Source organism: Chrysochloris asiatica, unplaced genomic scaffold (genome assembly GCF_000296735.1).
Source record: "Chrysochloris asiatica unplaced genomic scaffold, ChrAsi1.0 scaffold00486, whole genome shotgun sequence".
In the NCBI taxonomy this organism is placed as follows: Eukaryota; Metazoa; Chordata; class Mammalia; order Afrosoricida; family Chrysochloridae; genus Chrysochloris; species Chrysochloris asiatica.
Genome location: NW_006409004.1, coordinates 920978 through 933619, shown reverse-complemented (window position 1 = coordinate 933619; position 12642 = coordinate 920978).

Below are 12642 nucleotides of genomic sequence, written 5' to 3'. Positions count from 1 at the left end.
GAGGCTGGCCCAGGATCGGACATTGTTTCGTTCTGCTGTGCATGGGGTCGCTATGAGTCGGTTCCGACTCGATGGCACCTGACAACAACAACAACAACATATAAAAGACTAGCTACAAAGCAGATGAGTCCAATATGTTCATACAGAGAGAGCTGGCTACATGGTGGATGAGTCCAACATGTCCATATAGTGACAACTAGCTACATGGCAGAAAAGACGAATATGTTCATATACAGAGAGCTACCTACCTGGTAGAACAGTCCAACATATCCATGTGCAGAGAGCTAGCCAAATGGCAGATGAGTCCAAAGTGTTCATATACAGAGAGCTGGCTACATGGCAGAATAATGAAATATTTCCACATAAAGAGTTCTAGCTACATGGCAGATGAGTCCAACATGTCCATGTACTGAGAGTTAGCTATGTAGCACATGATTCCAACATGTTTATAATTAGAGGGTTAGCTATATTACAGACAAGTCCAATATCTTTATATACATAGAGCTACCGATAGCAGATCAATCCAACCTATCCATGTACAGAGAGTTAGCTACATGGCAGAAGAGTCCACAATATCCACTTAAATAGAGCTAACTCCATGGCAGAGTAGTACAACGTTTCCATATACCGAATTCTAGGTACATGGAAGATGAGTCCAACGTGTCCATATACAGAGAACTAGCTACGTGGCAGATGAGTCCAACGTGTCAATATACAGAGTGCCAGCTACATTGCAGAGTAGTGCAACATTTCCATATACAGAGTTCTAGCTACATGACAGATGAGTCCAACGTTTACATATCCTGAGAGCTAGCTACATAGCAGATGATTCCACGTGTCCATATACAGAGAGCTAGCTACATGGTAGAGTAGCACAACATATCCATATACAGAGTTCAAGTTATATGGAAGATGAGTGCAACATGATCATATACAAAGAACTAGCTACATGGCAGAGTAGTGCAACATTTCCATATACAGAGTTCAAGCTACAAGGCAGATGTGTCCATCGTCTCCATTTATATGTGAGCTAGCAACATGGCAGATGAGTAGAACATGTGTATATTTAGAGGGTTGGCTACATGTCAGATGAGTCCAACATGTCCTTACATAGAGAGGTGGCTCCATGGCTGATGAATCCAGCATGTCCATATACAGAAAGCTAGCTACATGGCAGTGTAGTCCAACATGACCATAAACAGAGTACTAGCTACATGGAAGATGAGTCCAACACGTCCCTATACTGAGAGTTAGCTACGTGGCAGATGAGTCCCACAGACGTATATTTAGAGGGCTAACTACAAAGCAGTAGAGTGCAACATATTCATACACAGAGAGCTAATTATATGGCTGATGAATCCAACAGGTCCATATACTCAGATCTAGCTATATGGCAGAAATGTCCAATATATTCATATATTGAGAGCTAACTATACAGCAGATCAGTTCAACATATCCATGTACACAGAGCTAGCTACATGGCAAATGAGTCCAAAATGTCCTTATATAGAGAGCTAGCTACATGGCAGATTAGTGCAATATTTCCATATACAGAGTTCTAGCTACACAGCAGATGATGCCAACATGTCCATATACTGAGAGCTAGCTACAAGGCAGCATAGTCCAACATGTCCCTATACCAAGTACTAGATAAATGGCAGTTGAGTCCAACATGTCCATATACTGAGAGCTAACTACATGGCAGATAAGTCTAACATATATGTATTTATATAAAAGACTAGGTACAAAGCAGATGAGTCCAATATGTTCATACAGAGAGAGCTTGCTACATGACTGATGAGACCAATATGTCCATATACTGAGAACTAGCTACATGGCAAACAAGTCGAATATGTTCATATACAGAGACTACCTACATGGTAGATCAGTCCAACATATCCATGTGCAGAGAGCTAGCCAACTGGCAGACGAGTCCAAAATGCTACATGGCAGATTAGTGAAACATTTCCATATAATGAGTTCTAGCTACATGACAGATGAGTCCAACATGTACATGTACGGAGAGTTAGCTACATGGCAGATGAGTCCAATATGTACATGAACTGAGAGTTAGCTATATAGCATATTATTCCAACATGTTTATAATTAGAGGGCTAGCTAAATTACAGACAAGTCCAATATCTTCATATACAGAGAGCTACCTACATAGCAGATCAATCCAACCTATCCATGTACAGAGAGCTAGCTACAAGGCAGATGAATCCAAAATGTCCACTTACAGAGAGCTAACTCCATGGCAGAGTAGTACAATGTTTCCATATACCGAATTCTAGGTACATGGCAGAAATGTCCAATATGTCCACATACAGAGAGCTAACTATACAGCAGATCAGTTCAGCATATCCATGTACAGAGAGCTAGCTACATGGCAAATGAGTCCAACATATATGCATTTATATAAAAGACTAGCTACAAGACAGTTGACTCCAACATGTTCATACAGAGAGAGCTGGCTACATGACTGATAAGTCCAACATGTGCAGAAACTGAGAAGTAGCTACATGGCAGATAAGTCGAATATGTTCATATACAGAGAGCTACCTACATGGCAGATCAGTCCAACATATTCATGTACAGAGAGCTAGCCTAAGTGGCAGATGAGTCTAAAATGTCCATATACAGAGAGCTAGCTACATGGCAGAATAGTGAAACATTTCCATATAAAGAGTTCTAGCTACATGGCAGATGAGTCCAACATGTCCTTATACGGAGAGTTAGCTACATGCCAAATGAGTCAAACATGTTCATACACAGAAAGCTGTCTACATGCCGATGAGTCCAACATGTAAATATACTGAGAGTTAGCTATGTACCACATGATTACAACATGTTTATAATTAGAGGGCTAGCTATATGGAAGATAAGTCCAATATCTTCATATACAGAGAGCTACCTACATAGCAGATCAATCCAACCTATCCATGTACAACTTATCCTAGCTACATGGCAGATGAGTCCAAAATTTCAACTTACAGAGAGCTAATTCCATGGCACATAGTACAACGTTTCCATATATCAAATTCTAGGTACATGGCAGATGAGGTCAACGTGTCCATATACAGAGAACTAGCTACATGGCAGTGTAGTGCATCATTTCCATAGACAGAGTTCCAGATAAATGGCAGATGGTGCCAATATATCCATATACTGAGAGCTAGGAACATGGCAGAGCAGTGCAACATTTTTATATACAGACTTCTAGTTACATGTCAAATGAGTCCAACATGTCCATATAGAGAACTAGCTACATGGCAGAGTAGTGCAACATTTCCATATACAGAGTACTACCTACATGGAAGATGAGTCCAACATGTCCATATACTGAGAGTTATCTACATGGCAGATAAGTGCAACATGTGTATATATAGAGCAATAACTACCAGGCAGATGAGTTCAATATGTTCATAAACGAATAGTTTGTTGCATAGCTGATGAGTCCAACATGTCCATATGAAGATAGATAGCTACATAGGAGAGAACTTTAATATGTTCATATACAGAGAGCTACATACATGGCAGATCAGTCCAACATATCCATGCACAGAGAGCTAGCTACATGGCAGACGAGTCCAATATGTCCATATACAGAGAGCTTGCAACATGGCAGAGTAGTGCAACATTTCCATATAAAGAGTTCTAGCTACGCGTCAGATGAGTCCAACGTGTGCATATACTGAGAGCTAGCTACATGGCAGATGTGTCCAACATATTTATATATAGAGGACTACCTACAAGGCAGATGAGTTCAACATGTTCATACACAGAAAGCTGGCTACATGGCTGATGAATCCAATATGTCCATATACAGAGAGCTAGCTACATGTCAGAGTAGTGCAACATTTCCATATACAGCATTCTAGCTACATGGTAGATGAATCCAACATATCCATGTACTGAGAGCTAGCTACATGGCAGAGTAGTCCCACATGTTAATATACAGAGTACTAGCTACATGGTAGATGAGTCCAACATGTCCATATACTCAGATGTTCATTATGTTCATATACAGAGAGCTACTTACATGGCAGATAAATCCAACATATCCATGCACAATGAGCTAGCTCCATGGCAGATTAGTTCAATAGGTCCTTATACAGAGAGCTAGCTCCATGGCAGAGTAGTGCAACATTTCCATATACAGAGTTCTAGCTACAAGGAAGATGAGTCCAACATGTGAATATACCGAGTACTAGCTATAAGGCAGATAAGTCCAACATGTTCATACACACATATCTGGCTACATGGCTGATGGGTCCAACATGACCAAATACTGAGAGTTAGCTACATGGTACAGTATTCCAACATGTGTATATATATAGGACTAGGTAAAACACAAAGGTGTCTAACATGCTTGTACACAGAGAGCTGACTACATGGCTGATGAGTTCAACAAGTCTATCTACAGAGAACTAGCTACATGGCAGGCGAGTCCAAAATGTCCACATATAGATAGCCAGCTTCATGGCAGACTAGTGTAAGGTTTCCATATACAGACTACTAGCTACATGGCAGATGAGTTCATCATGTGTATATTTAGAGGGTTACCTACATTGCAGATGTGTTCAACATGTTCATACAAAGAGAGCTGGCTACATGGCAGATGAGTCTAATGTGTCCATATACTGAGAGCTAGCTACATGGCAGAGTAGTCCAACATATCCATATACAGAGTGCTAGCTTCATGGGAGATGAGTCCAACATGTCCATATACTGAGTGTTAGCTACATGGCAGAAGGGTACATCATGTGTAAATACAGAGGACTAGACACAAGGGAGATGATTTCAACATGTTCATACAGTGAGAGTTGGCTACATGGCGGATGAGTCCAACATGTCCATATACAGAGAGATAGCTACATGGCAGACCAGTACAATATGTTCATATAAAGAGAGCTACCTACATAGCAGATCAGTCCAACATATCCATGCACTGAGAGCTAGCTACATGGCATATGAGTCCAAAATGTCCATGTAAAGAGAGGAAGCTACATGACAGTGTAGTGCAACATTTTCATATACAGAGTTCTAGCTAAATGTCAGAAAAGTACAACATGTCCATATACTGAGAGCTAGCTACATGGCAGAGTATTCCAACATGACCATATACAAAGTATTATAACATGGCAGATGAGTCCAACATGTGTATGTTTAGAGGGCCAGCTACAATGAAGGTGAGTCAAAAATGTTCATACAGAGAGAGCTTGCTGCATGAGTGATTAGTCAAACATCTCCATATACATAGAGCTAGATATATGTCAGAGAATTCCAACATGTTCTTATACAGAGTACTGTCTACATGGCAGATGATTCCAACATGTCTATATACAGAGAGTTAGCTACATGGCAGATGAGTACAACATGTCTATATTTAGAGGGCTAGCTACAAGGTAGATGAGTTCAACATGTTCATACAGAGAGAGTTGTTTACATGGCAAATGAGTCCTACGTGTCCATATACTGAGAAGTAGCTACATGGTAAAATAGTTCAACATATCCATATACAGGGTACTATCTACATGCAGATGTATCCAACATGTCCGTATACTCAGAGTTAGCTACATTGCAGATGAGTACAACATGTGTATATATAGAAGACTAGGTACATGGCAGATGAGTCCAACAAGTCCATATATTGAGAGTTAGCTACATGGCAGAAGAGTCCAACATGTGTATATATAGAAGACTAGCTACAAGGCAGATGAGTACAACATGTTCATACACAGAGAGCTGGCTACATGGCTGATGAGTCCAAAATGTCCATATACACACTGCTAGCTACATGGCAGAGTAGGGAACATTTACATATACAGAGTTCTATCTTCATGCCAGGTGAGTCCAACGTGTCCATAAACTGAGTGCTAGCTACATGGCAGAGTAGTCCAACATTTCAATATACAGAGTACTAGCTACATGGCAGATGAGTCCAACATGTCTATATACTGAGAGTTAGCTATATGGCAGATATGTATATATATATATATGTATAGATATGTGTATATAAATTGAACTAGATAAAAGTGAGATGAGTCCAACATGTTCATACAGAGAGAACTGGCTACATGGCTGATGAGACCAACATGTACAAATACAGAAAGCTAGCTACACAGCAGACAAGTCCAATATGTTCATAAATAGAGAGCTCCCTCTATAGCAGATCAGTCGAACATTTCCATGCACAGAGAGCTAGCTACGTGGCAGATGAGTCCAAAATGTCCATATACAGAGAGGTATCTATATGGCAGAGTAGTTCAACATTTCCATATACAGAATTCTAGCTACATGACAGATGAGTCCATATACTGAGAACTAGCCACATGACAGAATATTCCAACATTATCATATACAGAATACTAGCTACATGTCAGATGAGTCAAACATGTCTTTATACTGAGAATTAGCTACATGGCAGATGATTCCAACGTGTGTATGTTTAGAGGGCTAGTTACAAGACAGATGAGTTCAACATTTTCATACAGAGAGATCTGCCTACATGGCTGATGAGTCCAACATGTCCATACACAGAGAGCTTGCTACATGGCAGAGTAGTCCAACATGTACTTATGCAGAGTACTATCTACACGGCAGATGATTCCAACATGTCCATATACTGAGAGTTAGCTACATGTTAGATGAGTCCATCATTTATATATTTAAATGGCTAGCTACAAGGCAGATGAGTTCAACATGTTCTTACAGAGATAGCTGGCTTCATGACAGAGGAGTCTAATGTAACCTTATTCTGAGAGCTAGCTACCTGACAGAGTAGTCCAACATGTCCATATACAGAGCACTAGCTGCATTGCAGATGAATCCAGCATGTCCATATACTGAGATTTAACTACATGGCAGATGAATCCAACATGTTTACATATAGAGGACTAGCTACAAAGCAGATGAGTCCAATATGTTCATACAGAGAGAGCTGGCTACATGTCTGATGAGTCCAACATATCCATATACTTAGAGCTAGCTACATGGCAGATGAGTCAAAATGTGCACATACAGATAGCTAGCTACACGGCAGAGTAGTCTAACATTTCCATATACAGAGTTCTAGCTATATGGCAAATTAATTCAATATGTCCATATAATGAGCATTTGTTACATGGAAGATAAGTCCAAAATGTGTATATTTAGAGGGCAAGCTACAAGGCAGTTGTGTTCAACATGTTCTTATAGAGAGAGCTGGATATATGGCTCAAGAGTCCAACATGTCCTTATTCTGAGTCTTAGCTACATGGCAGATGAGTCCAAAATGTCCATATAGAGAGCACTGTTGTTGTTGTTACGTGCCATCAAGTCGGTTCCGACCCATAGCGACCCTGTACAGGGTTTCCGAGGGTGTAAATCTTTACGGGAGTAGAAAGCCTCATCTTTCTCCCGCGGAGCGGCTGGTAGTTTCGAACCACTGACCTTAAGGTTCGCAGCCCGATTCGTAACCATTACGCTACCAGACATGGAAAATGAATCCAAAATGTCCATATACAAGGCGTTAGGTACGTTGCAGAGTAGTGCAACATTTCCATATCCAGAGTTTTAGCTACATGTTAGATGTGTACAACAACACCATATACAGAGTACTAGCTACATGGCAGATGAGTCCAATGTGTCCATATACTGATAGTTTGTTACATGGCAATTGGGTGCAACATGTGTATATTTAGAGGGCTAGCTACAAGGAGATGAGTTCAACATGTTCACACAGAGAGAGCTGGCTACATAGCTCATCAGTCCAACATGTCCATATACAAAGAGCTAGCTGCATGGCAGAGTAATCCAATATGTCCATATCCAGAGTACTAGGTACATGGCAGATGAGTCCAACATATCCATGTACTGAGAGTTGGCTTCATGGAAGTTGTGTCCATCATGTCTATATATAGATGGTTAGGTACAAGGCAGATGAATTCCATGTGTTCATACAGGGAGAGGTGGTTACATGGCAGATGAGTCCAACATGTCCATATACAGGGTACTAGCTACATGGCAGATGAGTCCAACATGTCCATATACTGAGAGTTAGATACATGGCAGATGAGTCCTACATGTGTATATATAGAGGACTAGATACAAGGCCGATGAGTCCAACATGTCCATATACAGAGAGACAGCTAAACGGCAGACAAGTCCAATATGTTCCTATACAAAGAGCTACCTATTTGGCAGTACAGTCCAACATATGAATGCACAGAGAGCTAGCTACATGGTAGACAAGTCCAATATGTTCATATACAGAGAGCTACCTACATGGCAGATCAGACAAACATATCCATGCACAGACAGCTATCTACATGGCAGACGAGTCCAAAATATCCATAAACAGAGAGCTAGCTACATGGCAGAGTAGTGCAACATTTCCATATACAGAGTACTAGATATATGACAGATGAGTCCAACGTGTCAATATGCTGAGAGCTAACTACATGGCACAATATTCCAACATGTTCATGAGCAGAGGACTAGTTACATGGCAGATGAGTCAAACATGTCCATATCCTGAGAGTTAGGTACATAGCAGATGAGTCCAACATGTATATATATAGAGTGCTAGCTACATGGGTGATGAATTCAAAATGTTCGTACACAGAGAGCTGATTACATGTCAGATGAGTCCAACATGTTCATATACAGAGACCTAACTACATCAAAGACAGGTCAAATATGTTCATATACCGAGAGCTACTTACATGGCAGATCAGTCCAACATATCCATGCACAGAGAGCTAGCTACATGGAAGATGAGTCTAATATGTCTATATACAGAGAGCTAGCTACATGTCAGAGTAATTCAACATTTCCATTTACAGAGTTCTAGCTACATGACAGATGAGTCCAATATATTCATATACAGAGAGCTAACTACATGTCAGATCAGTCCAACATATCTATGTACTGATAGCTAGGTACATGGCAGACGATTCCAAAATGTCCATATACAGAGAGCTAGCTACATGTCAGAGTACAGCAAAATTTCCATTTACAGAGTTCTAACTACATGGCAGAGGAGTCCAACGTGTCCATCACAGAGCTAGCTATATGGGAGATGAGTCCGACCTATATATATATATATATATAGTGGACCATCTGCAAGGCAGATGAGTCCAACATGTTCATACAGAGAGAGCTGGCTACATGGCAGACAAGTCCAATATGTTCATATACAGAGAGCTATCTACGTGGCAGATCAGACCAACATATCCATGTACAGAGAGCTAACTACAAGGCAGATGAGTACAAAATGTCCATATACAGAGTTCTAGCTACCTGGCAGATGAGTCGAACATGTCCATATACTGAGAGTACTAGCTACATGACAGATGAGTCCAGCATGTCCATATACTGAGAGTTATCTACATGGAAGATGTGTCCAACATGTGTATATTTAGAGGGTTAGCTACAAGGAAGATGAATCCAACATGTTCATACACAGTGAGCTAGCTACATGATTGATGAGTACAAAATGTCTATATACAGAGCGCTAGATACAGGGCAGTGTAGTATAACATTTACATATACAGAGTTCAAGCTAAATGGCAGATGAGTCCAACATGTCCATATACTGAGAGCTAGATACATGACAGAATATTCCAATATGTCCATACAGAGTACTAGCTGCATGGCAAATTAGTCCAATATGTTCACATACAGAGAGCTACATACATGGCAGATCAGTCCAACATATCCATTCACAAAGACCTAGCTACATGGCAGATGAGTCCAAAATGTCGAAATATAGAGAGTTACCTACATGACAGATCAGTCCAACTATCCATGCACACAGAGCTAGCTACTTGGTGGAATCATGCAACATTTCCACATAAAGAGTTCTAGCTACATGGCAGATGATTCCAACGTGTCCATGTACTGAGAGATAGCTACATGCCAGAGTAGTCCAACATGTCCATATACTGAGTACAGTCTACATGGCAGATGTGTCCAATAGGTCCATATTCTGTGGATTATGTACAATGCAGGTGAGTCCAGCATGTACATATGTAGAGGGCAAGGTACAAGTCAGATGAGTCGAACATGGTCATACAGAGAGAGCTGTCTACATGTCTGATGCATCCAACATGTCAATATACAGAGAGCGAGCTACATGGCAGACAACTCCAATATATTCATATACAGAGATCTAACTACATGTCAGATCAGTCCAACATATCCATGTACAGATATCTAGCTACATGGCAAACGATTCCAAAATTTCCATATACAGAGAGCGAGCTACATGGCAGAGTAATGCAACATTTCCGTATACAGAGTTCTAGCTACATGGCAGATGAGTCCAACACGTGTATATTTAGAGGAGTAGCTACAAGGCAAATGAATTCAACATGTTAATACAGAGAGAGCTGGCTACATGTATGATGAGTCCAACATGTCCATATACTGAGAACTAGCTACATGGCAGACAAGTCCAATATGTTCATATACAGAAAGATAACTATATGGAAGATCAGTCCAACATATCCATGCATAGAGAGTAGTAGATACATGGCAGATGAGTCCAACATGTCCATATACAGAAAGCTAGCTACATAGCGGAGTAGTGCAGCATTTCCATACACAGAGTACTGGCTACATGGCACATGAGTCCACCGTGTCTATATACTGAGAGCTAGCTACATGACAGAGTAGTGTAACATTTCCACGTACAGAGTTCTAGCTAAATGGCAGATGAGGACATCATGTCCATTTACTGAGAGTTAAGTACAAGGCAGATGAGTACAAGATGTTTATACATAGAGGATTAGCTACAAGGCAGATGAATCCAACATGTTCATATAGATAGAGCTGTCTACATGTTTGATGCATCCAACATATCCATATACAGAGAGCTAGCTACATCGAAGACAACTCCAATATGTTCATATACAGAGAGCTACCTACATGGCAGATCAGTTCAACATATCCATGCACAGAGAGCAAGCTACATGGCAGACACATCCAAAATGTCCATATACACAGGACTATCTATATGGCAGAGTAGTGCAACATTTCCATATACTGATTTCTAGCCACATGGCAGATGAGTACAGAGTGCCATATACTGAGTGCTAGCTTCATGGCACAGTATTTCAAAATGTCCATATACGAAGTCCTAGCTACATGGTAGATGAGTCCAACATGTCCATATAAAGAGGTCTAGCTACATGGAAGACAAGTCCAATATGTTCATATATAGAGAGCTACCTACATGGCAGATCAATCCAACATATCCATGCACAAAGACCTAGCTACATGGCAGATGAGTCCAAAATGTCGAAATAAAGAAAGTTTCCTACATGACAGATCAGTCCAACATATCCTTGTACACAAAGCTAGCTACATGGTAGAGTAGTGCAACATTTCCATATAAACAGTTCTAGCTACATGGCAGATGAGTCCAACGTATCCATGTACTGAGAGATAGCTACAATGCAGAGTAGTCCAACAAGTCCATATACTCAGTACTGTCTACATGGCAGATGTGTCCAACAAGTCCATATACTGAGAGTTAGCTACAATGCAGATGATTCCAACATGTGTATATATATAGGACTAGCTACAAGTGAGATGAGTTCAACATGTTCATACAGAGAGATGTGGCTACATGGCTGGTGAGTCCAACATGTCCATATACAGAGAGCTAGCTACATTGCAGTCGAGTCCAATATGTTCATATACAGAAAACTATCTAGCTACATGGCAGAGTAGTGCAACATTTCCATATACAGAGTTCTAGCCACATGGCAGATGAGTCCAACTTGTCCATATACTGAGTGCTAGCTTCATTGCATAGAATTCCAACATGTCCTTATATGGAGTACTAGTTACATGGCAGATGAGTAAAACATGTCCATATACTGAAAGTTAGCTACATGGCAGATGAGTCCAACATGTGTATATATAGAAGGCTAGCTACAAGGTAGATGAGTCCAACATGTAAATACAGAGAAAGCTGGCTACATGGCTCATGAGTCCAACATGTCCATATATACAGAGCTAGCTACATGGCAGAAAATTCCAATATGTTCATATACAGAGAGCTACCTACATGGCAGATCAGTCCAACATATCCATGCACAGAGAGCAAGCTACATGGTAGACGAGTCCAAAATGTCCATATAGAGAGAGCTAGCTACATGGCAGAGTAGTGGAACATTTCCATATTCAGATATCTAATCACAAGTCAGATGAGTCCAAAGTGTCCATATACTGAGAGCTAGCTTCATGGCACAGTAGTCCAACATATCCATGTACGGAGTACTAGCTACATGGCAGATGAGTCCAACATGTCCATATAAGGAGAGCTAGGTACATGGCAGACAAGTCCAATATGTTCATATATAGAGAGCTACCTACATGGCAGATCAGTCCAACATATCCTTGCACAAAGACCTAGCTACATGACAGACGAGTCCAAAATGTCAAAATACAGAGTTACCTACATGGCAGATCAGTCCAATGTATCCATATACTGAGAGATAGCTACATGGGAGAGTAGTCCAACATGTCCATATACTGAGTACTGGCTACCTGGAAGGTTAGTCCAATATATCCATGCACAGAGAGCTAGCTACATGGTCGACGAGTCCAAAATGATCATATACAGAGAGCTACCTGCATGGCAGATCA